The following is a 19,359-nucleotide window of genomic DNA, read 5'->3' as shown; positions in this document are numbered from 1 at the left end:
ATACAAAACATTTCAATCAGCATATGAGCCTTCACCTTATCTTTTTAAAGCTATAGCCACTTCTTCTCAACCCCTTCATCCTCCTTAACTATTATTAGCAACTAACCTGTTCTCTTTGTCTATAATTTTCTAAGTTCAAGAATGTGATAAAATGGAATAATACAGTATATACCTTTGGAAATTGACATTTCTTAATGAGCATAATTCTCTGGAGATCCAGCCAGGTTGTTGTGTATGTCACTATAGGTAAGGTGCCATATCTACTACAATTTTCAAGTTTTTTGTTGCATTTGGGTTTCATGTGTTCAATTACAATATATCTTGGCATGAACTCTTTTAGGTTCATCCTATTTGTAGTTCATGTGGCTTCTTAAATCTGTAGGTTTGTGGCTCTTCCCAAATGTGGGAAGTTTTCAGCCTTTTTTTTCTTTGAGTTTTTCATGCCCTTCTTACATATCTTCTTCCAGAGCTCTGACACAAATGTCATATCCTTTGTTATAGTCCTACTGTTCCCTGAGGCACTATTCTAATTTTTCAGGCTGTTTTTCTCTGTATTGTTCGGATTGGGTATGGTAGATCACTAATGCAATTGTAGAGCTTGAAGAAATTTTATCTCATGTTGTGATTTTGAACCTGGCCTTCAGGGAGAATATGTATCCTCTATAATTCAAAGTAAAGTGTGTGTCTGTGTTCACGCATACACGCACACAAACATGTTCTCGGCTAATGTCCATAAAACTCACTTTATTCTAAAAATGGCCCCCACCACTTTTGTCCCTGAATACCAAGCTACTTTCGGAGCTGATGACGTTTTCAGGTCTCTGGTCTTTAATGGCAATCCCATGATCCCTTTCCACGTCTGTCACTCCTTGCCCATGAAGATATTTATTGAAAAAGCACAGGACATTTAACATGTGTTGTCACTCCAGGCTAGAGACTGGGGCGAGTGTTGCCAATTATAAGCAAGATTTGTATTTAAGAACAAAGAATCCCCTACCTTGGGAAGATGGTATGTCGTGATTGCTGAGGATGGTATGGAGGTGTGACTTAGAGGATAACAGACATCAAATACAAAATCCCCTCACATAAAGCAGGCTCATATGTCCTGGTTCACTCCCACAGTGTGGCCAGAACCTTGCTGAAGTTCACTTAATTTCTTAAATGCATCACCCTCTACCTACCTAGACATTGCACAGTTGAGTTCATGATCTCTAACTCCCATTTCTTCATTTTCATGAGCATTTACAGGGGACATGTGAAAACCACAAAACAATTCTCTAGGAAAGCCTAATGCTAGTAAAGAAACACAAAACAGAGATAACTAAATGTAATTGAGCAAGAGTGAATAAATTATTAATAGGACTCTCAGATAAAACAATAACCCAATTATTACTGTGTTCATTTTCTATTGCCACACTAATAAATCAGCACAAGCTTGGTAGCTTAAATAACACAGTGGTAACCTCTTCCATTTCTGGAGCCCAGAAGTCTGAAAGCATCTTTCACTGGGCTAACATCAAGGTGTCTCCTAGAGACTCTAAAGGAGAATTCTTTTCTATTAATAGCATTTTCCTAGCTCTAGAGGCTGCCTGTGTTTTCTGGCTTATGTGCTATACTTTGCATCACTGCAACCTTTTGTTTTCACTATCACATCCTGTCTTGTCTGTAGTTACTTCTTCCTTTCCTCCTTCCTTTGAGAACACATAAAGTATGTACCTGCATAATCCAAGGTAATTGTCCCATCTTAAGATCTCTAAATACACCATATCTTCCATGACCCTTTTGCCATAAAAGGCAATATTCAAAGGTTCACAGAGTCAAGATGTGGCTCTCTGGGGAATTATTATTCAGTCTACTCCAACCATTAAAAATTAAATCAATAAAAACAATGTTTCCACTCTCTCTGGTCCCACTAACTCTCACCACAAAAATTGGGCCCTGATAGCTTTACAGTTAAAAACATGTTTAATCTACCTGAGAAAAATAATCTCTATTTCATTAAAAAATATTCAAAAATCTAGAAAATATAAAGAAAGCTACTCAAATATTATTTTAAGGTCAATGACCTGAAACTATACTTAACAACATTCAATAAGATTATCATGAACTAATCTTGCTTATGGATAAAAGTGCAAATATATGGGTGAAAAGCACATGCTTTTCATTACTTTATTCCCTATACTTTCCATACTTCACAGTAAAACCACCATGATAACAGCAGTGCAAACAAAAGTGTATCAGGTGAGAGAAGGTGATATTTTTGTCCCTTCTGCAACCTTTAGCTTTTTTTTTTTCTTTTAGTAGATAAAACAAATATATGCTAAACCATCACAATGTGATTAAAAAGAAAAGAAAGAGGGAGAATGAAGGTGTTGGAGAGAGGATACCAAAGGGGCAATGTCCAGAGAGAGACTGAAACAGAAGGATGACAAGAAGGTAGTTGGGAATAGGAAATTTTCCTTTCTTGCTTTAGGTTCTTGATTTAAAATAAAGAGGGCAATTTTTCCTTCTCTTCTGGGAAAACACCCAAGAGCAACAGGGTCACAGGAAACACATATGCAAACTCTGTATTTGATGAACTAGGGAGACATATGCAAGCATGAACCATGGGATCTGGGAAAGGATGCCAAGTGTGGAGCAGGCAAAGGCTGCAGAAGGTTCTGAGGGTGGGACTAGAGATAGCAAAGCTCAGGCAGCTGGCACAGGGCCATTCAAAGTCAGTTGCACTCTGCAGGGAAAATCCCACAATTATTTTTCTGTTAAATGGGAAAGTGTACCTAAGGATTTAGAAGAAGAATCAGTGACTGCATCTTGATGTGGTTTCAGGAAATGGAAGATGGTAATAAACATGGAAGCACAGGGTTTGATCGTTTTGTAGGTAACTGCCTTGCATGGGTGAGAGGATGATATGCATGGTAAAAAGCTGTGCCACACTGATGCAGGCTTGAGGGAGGAGAAAGAATGTTTTCCTACATGCATAAGTCTGTGCCACTACGTGAATAACTCAAGATCATTGTCCTGACTTCTCCCAGAGATATTTCTCAGCATAGCATTAGTACAAGAAAACTAGCCTAAATCAAAATTGTGTATATGTAAAGAGAAACTGTCATACAAGATACCCGCCACTGGGAAGAAAAGGAGGAGTGGGTAGGACATCTAATGGCAGACAAAGATCTTCCACCATCAAGATGTCACCACTAGGCAAAGGAAATTTAGATCAGATATAATGACTTTTGGCATATATAATTTTTAGCCAGTGGTGTGCTGGGGTAGCTTTACCACTTGCAAGATCAGTAACTCACATTTCTTCCCAACTCCAAGTTCAGTAACATTGTAGTGGTGGCTTGAAATTGGTCCTGGTGGTGGTTTACAGTATGAAAACTAGCAAATAATGTATTTGATTTTTTCCCCCTTTTGGAAAGCGGAGCACTATACACATATCAGCATATCACCAATGTTCATCATATTCCTGGTGTGTATTTGATTCATTCTGTCTCTCTCTCTCTCTCCCTCCCTCTCTCTCTCTCTCCCTCTCTCCTTCTCTCCCTCCCTCCCTTCCTCCTTCTCTTTTTCTCTCTCTCTTTCTCTCTCCCTCTCTCCCCCCTCTCTCTCTACCTCCTCCCTCTCTCCCTCTCTCCCTCTCTCCCTCTTCCTCTGTCTCTTTTCACAACAAAAGAGTTAACTTACTCATAAGATTGTAAGTGGCAAAGAATTTAAACACAGACCATTATTCTCCACACTATAATATTAATCTCAGTAAATTATAGTAAAAAAAAGTCATGAATTTAATAACATCAACATCAATTATAACATTATAAGACAGTTGCCTTAACAAAAATGAGTGGATCTCAAAATACTTTGACTTAGGAAAGATGTAGATCAACAAGGAAGTGAAACAAAACAAAAGCCAGGAAGCATAGAATAGAAATAATAAACAAATAACCAAACAACCAATCAAACAAACAAAAATAAATCTATCAAACAATTGAAAAGTAAATGGAAAATACTTAGAGAAGAATAACACTATCATTGTTGAAAACAAAGAAACATTGTGAAAATTAAAAAGCAAGCAAAATACTAGAAATTTTTTTAAAGATTGGAGAGAAAGAGATAGCAAAGGAGAAGAAAGAAAGAAAGGAAGGAAGGAAGGAAGGAAGGAAGGAAGGAAGGAAGGAAGGAAGGAAGGAAGGAAGAAAGAAAGAAAGAAAGAAAGAAAGAAAGAAAGAAAGAACGAAAGAAAGAGTGATTGAATCCAAATTCTCTAAAGCTATCATTCCCAAGAAGTTGCCAGAAATAAAACAAAAATCAACCTTCAGCTTGAAAAGGCATACAATATCCCATCTTTGCATATTCTTGCACATTTGATAAACTTCCCATAAAAATCTATCTGATATTCAAACCAGAGGATCAAGTCACCATTACAGTGGAAAAGTCAGGCTGTTCTTATAATCCTCTGTGTCCATATCCAGTGTGAAATCAGACACTAGAATTCTATATCCAGCCAGAAAGACCATATAAATGTTCTCACATTCAAAATAAACATCCTACCTAAGCAAGAATACCATCAGTGGTCTGTGGCAACCTTGTGGGATATCCACAGGCATGAGTGTCTGTCTTTGCCATAATGTCTTAAGATCAGAGTCCTGGATCCCAGATGGGCACATCCCTGGAAAAAATACTCTATTTTTCCCTAGCCAGTTTGGCTAAGAGGATAGAGTGTTAGCCTGTGCATTGAAGGGTCTTGGGTTTGGTTCCAGTCAGTCAAGGGCACATACCTCAGTTGCAGGCTTGATTCTCCATCCTGGTCAGAATCCATTCAAGAGGCAACAAATTGATGTGTTTCTCTCTCATCAATGTTTCTCACTCTGTGTCTATCCTCCTCCCCACTTTCTCTAAAAATCAGTGAAAAAATATCCTTAGGTGAGGATTAACAACAAAAAGAAAGACTCCATTTCTGCACACATGTTTTCAGGGATAGGATTCACTATCCCTGCCTGTTTTTGTGTTACATGTAAATGTAATCAGACAATATACACTCTTTTTGCTCAAGAAAATGTTTACAATGTTCTTTCCTGTTACTGTATATGTAGATAGTCTCTTTATTCATAAAAATTGAACCACAGCTGAGTGTGGTTCAATTTTTATGAATAGATCTCAATTTGCTTATCCAATGTCCTATTTATGGATACCTGAGATGTGACCCTCATTTCTGGCCCTTGTCAGCCGACAGGCTTTCATCCAGAATATGGAGACATGCAACCACTAGAATGGATACAATAAAAATATTAAAAAAAAAAAAAACTGACAGCAACAGATATTGGTGAGGATGTGGAGAAACTGGAACTCTCATACATAGCTGGTGAAATGTAAAATGGTAAAAGCATTTTGGAAAATGTTTTGGTCATCTATCATTATAAAACCCTAATATGCAAATCAACTGAACAGCACAATGAACAGCACTAACCACCAGGGGGCAAACACTCAATTCAGGAGTTGCCCCCAGCCCACAGGCCTCAGGCCAGCCAAGACAGGTGCCAGTGCCCCCTCCCCGCTGATTGTCCAGCCATTCATCTCCTACAGAGGAAGGTGACCCCTGGCAGCAGCAAGCTGGTGAGCAGGCAGTGCCAGGTCAACCAAGGTTTATGCGAGTGGGACCCCTTCCCCAATCACCCCACTGGCTGCTCCATAAATCAGCCCTGATTGCCGGGGTTCTCCGTCCTGGTCAGAATCCATTCAAGAGGCAGGCCTACAGACCTCATCCATGAACGAATTTCATATACTGGGCCTCTGGTTTCTTATAAAGATAAATATAGTCTTGCCCTATAATTATGCAACTCTATTTAGTTATCTGAGAGAAATGAAAACAATGTCCACAAAATAAATTGTATAAAAATACTCATTGTATTCTTATTGAGTAATAGCCAGTCTTATTTTATTGCAATTTCCATAAAAAATGTCAATTAGATTTTAACTTTGTAAAATGAAAAAATAAATAATAATAACTATAAATTTTGAAGAAAGGGGTGAAGAGGCCTCTCAGCTATTAAGAGGCATTATAAAGCTACAAAATTTTATAGCATGGTGGTATTGTTGCATGAAAAGACAAATAACTTTTGGGGGGGAAAAAGATAAAAACAAAAAGATACAGAGATATACCAATACATACAGGGGTTTGTTATTTTACCAAGAGGGCCTTGAAAACTGAGAAAGATATAATAATAGATTACTGCTTAATCTCTAACATTAGGGCAGATGAGCAACCATGTTAAAAAAGTAGATTAAGTTTGAATTCTCCACCTGACAGAATACATCATAATAACTTTCATGATAATCACAGCTATTTTAATTTACATGTTCAAAAATAAAGCATGTGTTCAACCCAATATTCTCTTCCTAACAGATGCAGATAAAAAATTAGTTAAATTCCAGCACCTTGATTATAAATTAGAAATACATATCCAGCCAGAAAGGCTATATGTCTCAATCCATAACGGAGTATCCAATAAAAACCTACAACAGTTATATTTAATGGTAGAATATTAAATATACTTTCTTTAAAATTAGTAATGAGCCACTTTTCCTGCTTGAGTTCAAAATTGCATATACACAAAAATAAATAAATAATAAAATCAGGCAAATTGGAAAGAAGAAAACAAAATCCTCATTAAGACAATGTTAAGTCTGCAAAGAAAATATTTTCCATATCTATAATAATAAAATTGTAATATGCTAATTAGACTGGAAGTCCTTCCTTCCAGACAAAGCCACAATAGGCGGTGGCCATGACAGAGGAGGCCTGAGGTCAAGATCCTTGCATGAATTCCATGCATAGGCCCTCTCGTTTATTATAACTAATGAGAGATTTAGTTCATACTGTTGAATATAAAATAAATATACAAAATAAAGAACATTTCTATTAGTCACTTTTGCACAATTAGAAAATCTAATTATAAGCAAGATTTACAATAAGAACAAAGTTTAAGCTCCCTGAAAATAAATCTAGCAAATGATGATGTCAGAATTTAAGGAAGAAAATGCTAATATTTGATTAAAAGACATTGATAGAGGCCCAAATGAATTGACATAAAGATATAATTTAGAAATGTCAATGATCACTGATTATATGTTTCACACAATTACAATAAAAATTCCAAAACATTTTCACCATTAAAATTGTTCAGCTGACTTTCAAAGAATAAAGCACTGCAAATAGCCAAGACATTTTAAAGAATAAGATAAGGGGATTTCATTTACCTTATCAAGACTTATTACAAAGCTAGTGGTATCACTGCAATAAATAAATAAATAAAGTAAAATAAATTAGAGCAGAAAGCCTAGGTTGAGGTTCACATATGATGGGAAATTGATAGATGACAGATGTAGCATATAGCTCTACAAGGAAAGGACATTTTAATAGATAAATTACCATGACTAGTTCTTAGTTTTAAAAAGAATGATACCGCACATATACAAAAGAGTTAACTCCAAAAGATTATGTAACTTATACTTGTATAGTGAAAAGCAAATTTTTAAACATAGAAATTGGCTGATGACTACCTTTGCATCGGCAAAGACACCGCTTTCACCTCTCTTCACCCAGACTCTCACATAAACGCTCCGCTCTTACACACATGAACCGAGCAAATCTGTGGTTTTCCAAATTAAAGGCTGGGTTTAAGTGACCAGTGCAATTACATACGTGAGTACCCGGAGAGGTGCCACAGTAGGTCAGGGTGGCAATGAAGCCAGAGAGGCTGTGACTGGACCCATCCTTAAATTGTTTTGGAATCATCCGCGGCACAGAAACCGAGGGAAAAAAGCCACTTTTCAAGGGAAATTTGCAAAATACACTGGCCATTATCTTCTTGGAAATGATATGTTCTTTAACGATTGTTTTGAACTTGACCCACATCCTCCCTGACTAGCATCCCCAAGTCCAAAAAGATTGGTGATGTTGGAACCAAGGAGTGAGCATTGCCTTTAGGCTGGGCTCAGCCTGCATCAACACCCTGGGGCCCTGGAGATCTGCTCTCCTCAACACCCTGGGGCTCTGGCAACTGTTCTCCTCAGCATCCTGGGGCTCTGGTGACCTGCTCTGCTCAGTTTCTGCATCTGTAGAACTGAGGACCTGGCCCAGGAAAGGGAGGATTGGATCCCAAGCCATTCTCTCTGCTGATCCCTCTCTGCCTGTGTGAGCTCATTCCAGGGGGGAGGCACCCCTGCACCCTATCTTCAGGCCCAGCAACCACTGTGTCCCGCACACCTTGCTGGGGGCCTCAGTGTAGTGATCATGAGGTAATCACCCGCCTGTGTGTTGGGCTCACAGCTGCAGTTCAACCTTATTAACACCCTGGAGGAGCGATTATCTGCTGTCATGCTTTAATTCTTAATTAAAACAAGACCCAGCACTAAAATAGGATTGGGGAGGGGATTATGCTCCTCTCTGGTGAGACAAGGGATGTGTGGGCTCCCTGAGAGCTAGGGTCAGGCCCCCAGCCCATACAGAGCACAGAGTCACGCTGGCTGAAATCTTGGCACTGAGTATTTCGCTTAAGATTTCCCAAAAAGCAGAGGTCCTGGGACTTTCTGATGTCAACAGCACTCCAGGGCACTTTCAAGTTCGTACTCTTTTAACCTTTTAAGCAGAATTGTGAGCTGTGTTCTCATTAGCAGGTTTCTGTGGCAAGTAAGAGGGAGGGGCTGGGGCTCATTACAGAAAATTGGAATAACTGGTGTTGTATTTAATACAGGCTGGCCAAACCTGCAATTAAAGAAAGTAATTTTAAACCGTGGTGAAATATTAATATTAAAAGTGTTTCAAGGACAGAAATCTAATTAACACAAGTTAAAGAAAAGTCTTAAAGATTCTAATTTTATGATCTTCTTAAATAAAAATTAACCTGATTAGAGTTCTCTCTTAAAGGTTACATTTATTAAAAAGTTCCAAGCAATTTAACTACAATGGGTTTCGACATGACAGCTTCCCGTCTGCACAGCCTCTCTATTTTTAAATTTTATGAGGCTCCTCTGGCCGAGTTTTGTAGCAGTTAGGATGAAAATCCGGATGCACAGCACCCTTGAAAAGGAGAAAAAAAGAGGAGGAGGAGGAAGAGGGAGAAGAAAGGAAAGTAATCAATTTGGTATCAAATTTATTCCAAAGCAGAGAAGTGCATATATAATTTTTTTTTTCTGATGGTAGAAAAAAAGAGACATGCAGAGAGGTCAAAGGTCACACAAAGAGGAGACAGTATTGTGTAGCAACTGTCACGCATCACCACCTATTTTGACATGCACGGGGCCGTTTGTTGTCTGTCGAACATGCAAATTAAGTGCCTGCTGTCATAGCTGGCCGATATCTGAAAGTGGAAAATGAGACCACCTGTAACCAGTGAATGGAGTGATGGACAAGCATTCAGGGCTCGTCATCTCGGAGGCCATTCACTCCACCTTCGAATTGCATATGACATGTAAAAATCTTTTCTTAATATTCACAACCGGGAAGTTTGGGGAATTATGGAGGCTTCAACTGCTGCATGTAATGGCTTCTCCAAGCAGACAGCTGTGACTGGGAGCCGGCTTGATAATTAGGTGTCCAGGAAGATTTTATGCTACGAATCAGTTAAAAGGGAGAAAAGAAAAAGAAAATAATGGCAAGCAAAACTCGCAGGGATGGAAATTGCGTTAACCCTTGTGTGGCTTTTTCTGCTTGTAAGCTTTCTAGGAACCAGGATTAATTTTCTAGATGCAGTGTAGCCATACCTCCCTGTGCCAGGCTTTCATTTTTCCGCATGCCCCATGTACAGGATAGAATGACCAGAGAATTTGGACGCCTGTCCAGGAAACAGTCACTCGGCAATAAATGTGATTGCTTTCCAAAGTGATGTAGTGCTTAGTCACATGCACTTGGATTTTTCTGTCAAAATAAAAATTTTGAGAGGTATATCAAAATAATAGGCAGGAACAGGGAATGATCGCTGCCTTCATGCAAATCAAAGTGCTTAATACGCAGCTTCGGTCCTTTGCAGTATTCCTTCCCCGATGTCCATGCTTACTGTGTGAAAGGGGATCCCAAAGTGGTGGCTCTGCAGAAAGAACCAGGAAATAAAGCTTAATTGAGAACTTTGTACTCCATTCATTTAAATTGAAACTGAAAAGTGAAACACACGAGACAACCTTTAACTGATGCTGGCTTATTTAAAGTTTGCCTAAAATCACCATTTCTTCTCCTCAGAGGCCAACTCCCTAATTCTAAGCTGAGTGTGACCAGTGAAATCCAGACAAACACCTTCCTAGATAAGGCTTTTCTCTCCTCTAGAAACCCTCAATCCCGGACAAATTGCACTAATTCAGTGGGGGCTGGGGGCTAAATCTAAGCATGGGACTCCTTGGCACTGACCAGCTCCTTTTTCCTCCTGGCCTTTCTCTCAGCATGCCAATAGAAGCACTTTGTTCCAATAGCATGTATGTACAACAACATTAGACAGTTCCTTCTCCTAAAAAAGCCATGGAAGCTATAACTAGTTCCTATTGTGTACACAGATGTGAAATCAATGCCTATGTCAGGGTTGGGGTAAGATGGTTTCATCTTTCTTCACTGAAGATCACAGATTTTTTTTAAAAAATTGTATTCTGAAATGAAAAGACCACCATCCTTTACCCTCATCTCTGTAAATGACCTTAAGTTTCATACTTTTTGAGAAGTAACAGTTATTTGTATTTCTTCCTATCTTCATGTTGCTAGTGCAGAAAAGTCAAAGTGATAATAATGGCGAGACTCTCTTTCATCTGTTAAGTATTTATTGAGGGCCTACTATGTGCCCAGTTGCATGCACCTGTGTTACTTCAGTGACCAAGAATAGAAATTGCTGCCTGCTGGAAGTGGAGAACAGTAACTAAGTCAATCTGTAGGATGTTCAAAATGCAATGGAACAGCAGACAAAACAGGGTACGGGCTGCAGGAAGCAGTATATTTATAGGAGGGCGGGGAAAACAATACAATCATGCTGAGAGTTCTTGATTGTAGTTATTTGCTAAATTTGAGAGCATTTTCAATTAAAACAAAATTATGAGTAATGAATAATGACAGAAAAGTCAGTTTCCAATGGTATGCTGGAGCCAGGCAACACCAATGAGATGATAGTTGAATATAGACATTGTTAAAAAAAAATAAAAAGTTACATAGACTTACAATTTAATAAACTATAATAGACACAAGTAATAAAATGTATATCACACTTTAATTCTTTTACTACATTTAACTATTTTTTGTGGTTGTGTTATTAGGTTGATTTCTTCCTTATGCCAGAAATGTTGTACAGTGCTGGCTGCTGTTCATCTTTTTCCCCACCCTGTGTTCTGTGAGGTAAGGTGGGCAGGTTTGAAATTGATCATGGTGGTCAAATTACACCATGGAAATTGGCAGAGCTACCTGCCAAACTCTTCCTCTCAGCCCCTAAGAGCTGGCTGATGGCTTAACACATACTAGTTCATCCCCATTCTGAGTGCACTTTGCTTTCACTAAAGGAGGACAAGGGCCACAGCTGTAGGACATTTGGTGCACCAAGTGAAAGGGAAGTGGACCATCAGGATGGCGCTCATCTATTTTGAGGCCTTAGGAATGCTCACTCTGTGGAACACTTCCCTGCTTTTCAGGAAACTTTTCTCTTGGCCTCTTGTGACCTTAAGGTCAACTTGGGTCAAGTCCCACTCCCCAACAAAAGAGTTCCTGCTCCAAATTTACCAGATGCACCCCAGAAAAGCATTTGCATAAATAATTTTGACCTGGAATGACTTCTAACTTGGAAAAATAAAAAAACCTGGAAAATTAGGCTCTTATGCTTCTGATACAACAACAAAGTGGTATGTCAAGCAGAGAGTCACATGGATGATATTTAGGTATATAACTTGGGAGTGGCCACAGAAAGTGAGTTCCTTTAAAGGGCTATGCAATCCCTGACCTGGCTTTTCTCAGTGCCTGAGAACAGGTTATTTAACTCTCTGGAGCAATATGGAACAGCGTGGAAACTCCTAAGGCCCTGGGAACCCACATCTCCACATTGGATGGGGTTCCCACAGGCTATGATGGCTCTCAGCCTCGAAATGAGGCAGAGAAGCGAGGTCAGTGACAAATTCTGTAGCATTTTTAAATATGAAATTTTTATGTTAAAATACACCATTTGCTGACATCCCTTAAGAGGTATTTGATTTTTTTTTTTTTTGGGGGGGGAAATAGTGACTACTTTCATAGAAATAAATAATCCTAACAATAAAGGTACTTACAGGATTCATATATGCATTCATTTATTCATTAATTCTTTCTAGATTTCATGTGACGATGGAGAAGATGCTGAGAAGAAAGATATCAGAGTCTTGAGATAATATGTCCCAATTATTTTTTGCCCAGGCTATTTGGTTTAGTGTGTTATTTTGATCCAGTTCAATTATAGGAAATAATCAAACTCCATTTTCTAGAAAAACTCAAAGGAAAGCATCTTTACTTGTAGCAAGAACATCAGCTTCACTAAAGCAGAAGGAGTGAATGTGGAACCTTGCATTTTGTGCAGTTTAAGCAAGGCCAGACTCTGGGGTCCATGGGCAGGTGCTGAACAGAAAGACAGTATGCTTTCCCTGAGGATAAGGACATAAGTTCTCCAGAACTAGCACCATGGCTGTCTGTGCCTTTAGTGATGCAGAGCATATACCTGATACATTATCTTTCAGGCTTAAGGGAGCAATTTTAGTTCCCAAATAATGAGCTACCGTATTTTTCGGACCATAAGACGCACTTTTTTCCCCCCAGAAGTGGGGGGAAAAAGTCCCTGTGTCTTATGGTCCAAATATAGCCTACACATATACTTTTAAAAAAAAGTTTTTTTACTTGCCTGGCTCTGTGTGGTCTCTGTGTGCTTGCCCAGCTCTAAAATGGTTCTAAATGCTGCTGTTTACTTTACAGGGTTGATTACATGTGTTTATGACTGTGATGTTGGGTTTTAATGCACATAAAATATTTTAGGACACTATTTGTTTCAGAATCTTTTTTTCTTCATTTCCCTTCTCTAAAAACTGGTGCGTCTTATGGTCCGGAGCGTCTTATGGTCCGAAAAATATGGTAGTTGGAAAAGGCTAGGCTGGAATTTGGGAAGAGGTGTTCCAGAGGGAGAGGCCTGGATATGGGAATTGGGGCTATCCAGGAGGGAGTCTGGTGAACCATTATTGGCCCAGCTGTCAATGTTTCAGGACATTCTGGGCTCTGAGAGTCTTAGCTGAGGTTCAGATTCCCTGAGTCACAGGCAGTATGGTTACAGTTCCCCTCACTACTCAGTCTCCAATTCCACATGAGTCTGAGAGGGATATATTCTTGAACAATTTGGCAATTTTATTGTTTCTTATTTTTTAAAAAACATTTCCCTTGTGCCATGTATTACACTAAACAGTTATCAAATATTAATACTCAAAACAACCCTCGGAGGAAGGTTTTCATTTTATAGATGAATGAACCACGGTTTGCTGTTGCTTTCTGCTTATTTTACATTTTGTTCCCCTCTCAAAAATCCTTAAAAATGCATGGTGATAATGGCTGTATTTTTTCTATAAGAAACACATTACTTTAACTCAAAAACTTTAAATGTTAAAATTTAAGGCCCTGGCCGGGTAGCTCAGTTGGTTGGAGCATTCCCGGGTTGGATTCCTGGTGGGGCATGTATCGAAGGCAATGTTTCTCTCTCAGATTGGTGTCTCTCTTTCTCTCTCACTTTCTCTCTCTTTCCCTTCCTTTCTCTTTCAAATCATATCCTCAGGAGAGGATTAGAAACAATTAAAATTTAAGGTAACAATTCAAAAGGGTTCTTTCTTACTTGCTAAGATTAATTTGTTGATTTGCACTTTATATAGGAAACTGTTTAGGTAATCTCTTTGGTTTTCTTGCTGTATTGTGCTAATTAACCAGCGCATGAACATTGACATAGAAATACAAACACTTCCATCCTTATTTAGTTTATCCATTTTCTCAATCTTCATCCTATTCACATGGTACCAAATACTGGTTGTGAGCTAGAGAGAGTTATACATGAAAGCTGCCCTCAAGGATCCTCGGCTTGTGGAACAGACAAGTCAAGAAAGGAAGAGTTTGAGGTGTATGGAGAGAATCCCAGTGGGATGTTGAGAAGATATGAAATGGAGAGAAGTCTGTTCCAACTGAAGTCAGAAGTGTCTGAGGGACACACTTGAGAAACGGGTAGATCGCTCACCCTGTGAAAAGGAGCAGTCACTCCTCTCTGGGGCAGTGGGCTTCCTCCGCAGGCAGTGGCCCTCTTCCCTCCCTGCTCCTGGCCAAAGTATCTGTAAACTGCTGGCCGTTTATTTGTTGCTTCCCAAAACACAGACTCTGATAAAATCATCTTCCAGTCTGATAAATTGAAGATGTGAAAGAAGATTGCTCAGACATCATTCAACTAAACACATTAGCATTTTATTTTTTTCATTTGAACTGGAAATGGACTTAGCATGTCCTTAGTCCATTGAATTTGTCATCTACTAGAACAGTCTGTTTAATTCATCTTTAAAAGCCTCTTGTTGCCCTAACTGGTTTCACTGAAAGGTCCCATCCAGGTTCTATTCTGGTCAAGGGCATGTACCTGGGTTGCGGGGACATCCCCAGTAGGGGGTGTGCAGGAGGCAGCTGGTTGAAGTTTCTCTTTCATGGATGTTTCTAACTCTCTATCCCTCTCTCTTCTCTCTGTAAAGAAATCAATCAATATATATATATATATATATATATATATATATATATATATATATATATATACACATATACATATATATTTTTTTTTAAAGTCTCTTAAGTGATCCTCATCCCCACCCACAGTCCTTGCTGGTTGGTGCCTTTCCAGCTCTAGCAACCAGGGAGCTCTAATTTCTATTTATGGAATATTTTCCATTCTGTCCATGGTGGAAAATGCTAAGCAATAATTATAGAAGATAAATGTCATATGTAAACACATTATTTATCGTGTGAAGTTTTTTTTAACCACTTAAAGTTGAGCATTTCGGATTACAAATTTATTAGAAAATGTGGCTTCTTTTTAAATATACAACTGTATATGGTTATTATTTCAAGGTTTACAAAGGTTTCAAGTTATGGACAAAAATTAGTTTTCACATGCAAGTCAGGCATTTTTTTTCTACTTTTCCCTTTAAGGTTGTTTCAGGTTAGTTGTAGTAAAAAACCTGAGTAAGTGGAGAATCTTCTAATTGTTTAATTTCAGTTTCTTACAGCTTTGCACCATTTTTCACTGCAAACGTGTAATGGGGACTCCCTATAATAAACTAAAATAGGAAATGTCAGATTATGATATATGAAAAAAAAACCTGAAAATTTTGCCCAAACTTTTTTGCCCATTAACTTGATATTAAAACTCTGACTAATCCTTAAAAATGCTTCCATGGTTTTTGTTTTCTCCTGGGATTATATGTATATGATCTTAAATATGTGTTATTGTGACCAGCATTCAGAATTATCTCTATCATTATTTCACTTTAGAATAAGGCATTAGAGTCTTCTCTCAGAATCAGAGCTGTAGTGGAGATTTATGATAAACAATACCCTTAAATTGTGGAGGAGACACAGTGTGTATCCCATGCAACTAAGAAGAAACTTGCATTCCTCTATGCCTTTGATGACATGTGTGTCCTTTTAAAATATGTTTTTATTTATTTCAGAGAGAGGAAGGAAGTGGGAGAGAGAAAAAAAAATCAATCATGAGAATTATCCATTGGCTGCCTCCTGCATGCCCCCTACTGGGGATTGAGCTGGCAATCCTGGCATGTGACCTGACCAGAAATCAAACCCTTACCTCCTGGTTCATAAGCTGATGTTCAATTGCTGAGAGATACTGGCCAGGCCAGACATGGTTCTTAATCAAAAATCGTTCTAAGGAGGGAGAAAATACCAAGTTGATCTTTCTACAGGAATACTGGTACAAAGTCAATAATATATAACATAGAGCTCCATGTACAACAGAAGTGTCTCCAGAAGACAGAAAAGTATGAGATTGTTGCATCTATACAGTAGAAACAAATGCATGTCACTTCTGACTAGAAAAATAAATAAATAAATAAATAAATAATCTTGTTAAAACAAAACAAATAACAACAAACCCAGCAGAGCCTAAATAAGGTTTCTGATCAATCAGGCAGGTTTAGTCATGGGCACTCTGACCCCATCTGTGAAAGGCCTAACCTGTGGACAGGTTTGGAAAAGAAATGTATTTTAATACTTCCAGCAATATGCTAGTTTGTAAATGCTTTGACAGGATTTTTAGTATGTCTAATTTGCAATTTTTATTTTAAGTTTGTGTGATTTGATGATAAAAGTCTTAAAAAGCACTTTATTCTTTCAACAAAGTTGAGGATGTTTTTGTTTGTTTGTTTGTTTGTTTGTTTTGTGTGTGTGTGTGTGTGTGTGTGTGTTTCCTGCTATATTATTCCTTCTTCTTTTGGAGCAATGTCAATTATCATGCATAGATATACTGTAAAGGAGTTCACTTTATTTCATTGTTCTATACTAAAGGAAACCAATTACAATCAATAATATATTAATATTTAAGAAATAAAAAGTTTCCCACTTTCTTTAGTATCCTATACTTCTATTTCATTGTTCAATCTTATTTGAAATTGAAGATATAAACCCTTTAAAACATTTTCTTTAAAAATGCCTTTTTTTTTTAAATTTGTACTTTCTTTTAAGTTTTTCCTTCTATGTTCTTCCAGGGGAAGTCAGAAGGATTAAAATTGCTTCTATACTGTATCTGCAAGGGAAACTTGCTTTTGGCACATGTGGCAGCCAGAGCTGCAGTGAATATACATTTTGTATAGAAAATACCTTGGGCTTCACCTGCATATATAAATATGCAAATATAGACATAGCTATGTGTGCTTGCTAAAGGATGTTATGTTAGACCTTCAGAACAGAAGGTGGTATGGAAGTGGTGTCTTGATTAGAACACGATATGGGATCCTTCTCAGCCCTATAAAGAAAGTATCCTCAGTCAGCTTACTATACCTAGTTTATTTCACAATAAGCTATGCATTGAGTTCTAAAATATCATATTAGAGTTATTGTATACTTTTATGTTCTATATTTCTATATTATAAATGTTTGTTGTTTGAGTTTCATATTTTCAAACACCAACTTTCCCGATTAGTTTCTTTTTACAAGAAAATTTTTAAAGCTTCCACTTTTTCTTAAAAATTGACAGATTTAAAAACTGACCACTATACCATGCTTAATGTAGAGAAACACTCAGAAGATAACAATGTGAAAGAAAAGACACCTTACAATACAATATCCTCCAAATGGTTCTTTTGTTAGAAACATGCTTACAAAATTAAAATATTTTTTTCATTTTAATCAATAAAACAATAATTGGTATTTCTTTTTATATAATAAACAAGTGAACAGCATATCTATTGTGTTTCTGCAAAACCTATAGGTAGCATTAACGACCTTGCAACCTTTGTTTGTAGTCACCCAACCTATGATTAAAAATACTTACTTAAAAATCACTCATGCACAATGCACAGTGAATCATGAAATATGACCAAAAAAACAAATACTAATAACATCAAGTGTGTTTTGTGTATCTTCTCTAACAGTCTTGTTTTTTTTTTTCTTTCGCATTTTAGCAGATATATTTTGATAGATGACTTTCAGAAAACTTTTCTAACCTGCTTTAATATAGTCGGTTTAAAAATGTAGGGACAAAGCACAGTATGAATATAAATTATTTGTCAACATATGGGGACAGAGGGCGTCACCGACCTGAAAGGGAGCACAAAGAGCCAGCATTGTTCCCTGTGATGAAGTTCTCAAATCGAAGTTCTATGGTGGCGGCCAGAAGTTGCTTGCGTGTTCTGGGGTTACAGCACTTGGTAAAGCAAGGGACAGCTGCACCAATTGTGCATAATTAGTCAAGGTCAGACATGGCAAATGGAGGACATTCACCATTTGTCAGGAGGACAATGGAGGGAGAACTGAGCGTTCTCAACTGGGAATGACTGTGAGGGGGACTCATTGAATCAGGGTGAAGCAGGCCTGGCCTTTCTTGTGCTTGCTGGAAGGGGGGCAGTCACTCAGGACGATTCAAATGCGAGCACTAGCCAGGCTAACCAATGTCACAAAACACAATCTTGTTTTAACTACCAGGAGCATATGTTCATTGACACAGTGTAATGTTGGTGACACTTGAAGGGGACACTGAAAGAAGAAACGAGAGAATAAATGTATTTTTTACATGGCCTTGGGATTTCATGTTTCCTTCCTCCATTCAATGGTGTAATCTTTTAAGTTACCAATTGATGCAATGTAATCCTTTAAATAAAGGGGTGATTACTTTCAAATGAACAGCGGAGCATGGGATGAGGAAAACCATGCCGCCCTGGAATGAAATGCTTTTGTCTTAATGGTTGCTCAGGGAAGCGCTCCATTTTCAACAGGAGAAATTAAACACGGATTCCCAGGATCTACTAAAATAAGTAGATAAAGGAACATTTTCAGTGCTGCTGAGTATCTTAGACCACTAAGAAATTTTAATCTCCCCAATAAGCAAGTATAGCTTAAATGTGATTTTTTGAAAGCTAAAAAGTCTGCACCATTTTTAAGTATCACAGTATAAGGACATTAGAGTTTAAGAGCCACAAAGGTTTAAGGAGCTAATTTTTAAAATGCCTGCACCGCATCCCGTGGAGATGAAGTCTGTCTGGCTTGTGCTGCTTTGCCGTGGGGGTGGAGGTGGGGGTCAGGGTGGGGGTGGGGCACGCTCGCGCCTGCAGCCTGTACACCCTGCAGTTCACAACGTTTTCTCCGGACATCTCCTTTCTTCCCTCCCTGGAGCTGCCCTGTGGGAATCGGCAAGGAGGGGGCAGAGGACAGGCGGGCACCGAGGGGACCACTGGGCCTGTGTACCGCACTGATTTCTCATTAGCTCCCTCACCCTGATCACAATTTCCAGGTGACATTCTTTCTTTGGACTCCAGCCCCTCATTAGTGTCTCATTATAATCTCTTGCCACATATCAGATTTATTTCAGTCCATGCACTTTGCTACACAATTTCCACCTGCCAGGAAAGGAAAAAAAAAAAAGAGTCAAAGAATTACCTGAAAACTAAAAACTATTTAGTGGATGGCGCACACACACACACACACACACACACACACACACGTGCACTCAAAACCTGTTAGAAATTACAGAGCATCTTGCATTTGTAGAGCAAGATGGTGTACCACCTTTCAATCATCGTTCCTTATAATAGGAATTCATTATCTCATTGTATACAAAGCAACACATTTCTGATTAGCCTTTT

The sequence above is a fragment of the Pipistrellus kuhlii genome, unplaced genomic scaffold (genome assembly GCF_014108245.1).
Source record: "Pipistrellus kuhlii isolate mPipKuh1 unplaced genomic scaffold, mPipKuh1.p scaffold_m20_p_4, whole genome shotgun sequence".
Taxonomy (NCBI): domain Eukaryota; kingdom Metazoa; phylum Chordata; class Mammalia; order Chiroptera; family Vespertilionidae; genus Pipistrellus; species Pipistrellus kuhlii.
This window is presented reverse-complemented; position numbering follows the sequence as displayed.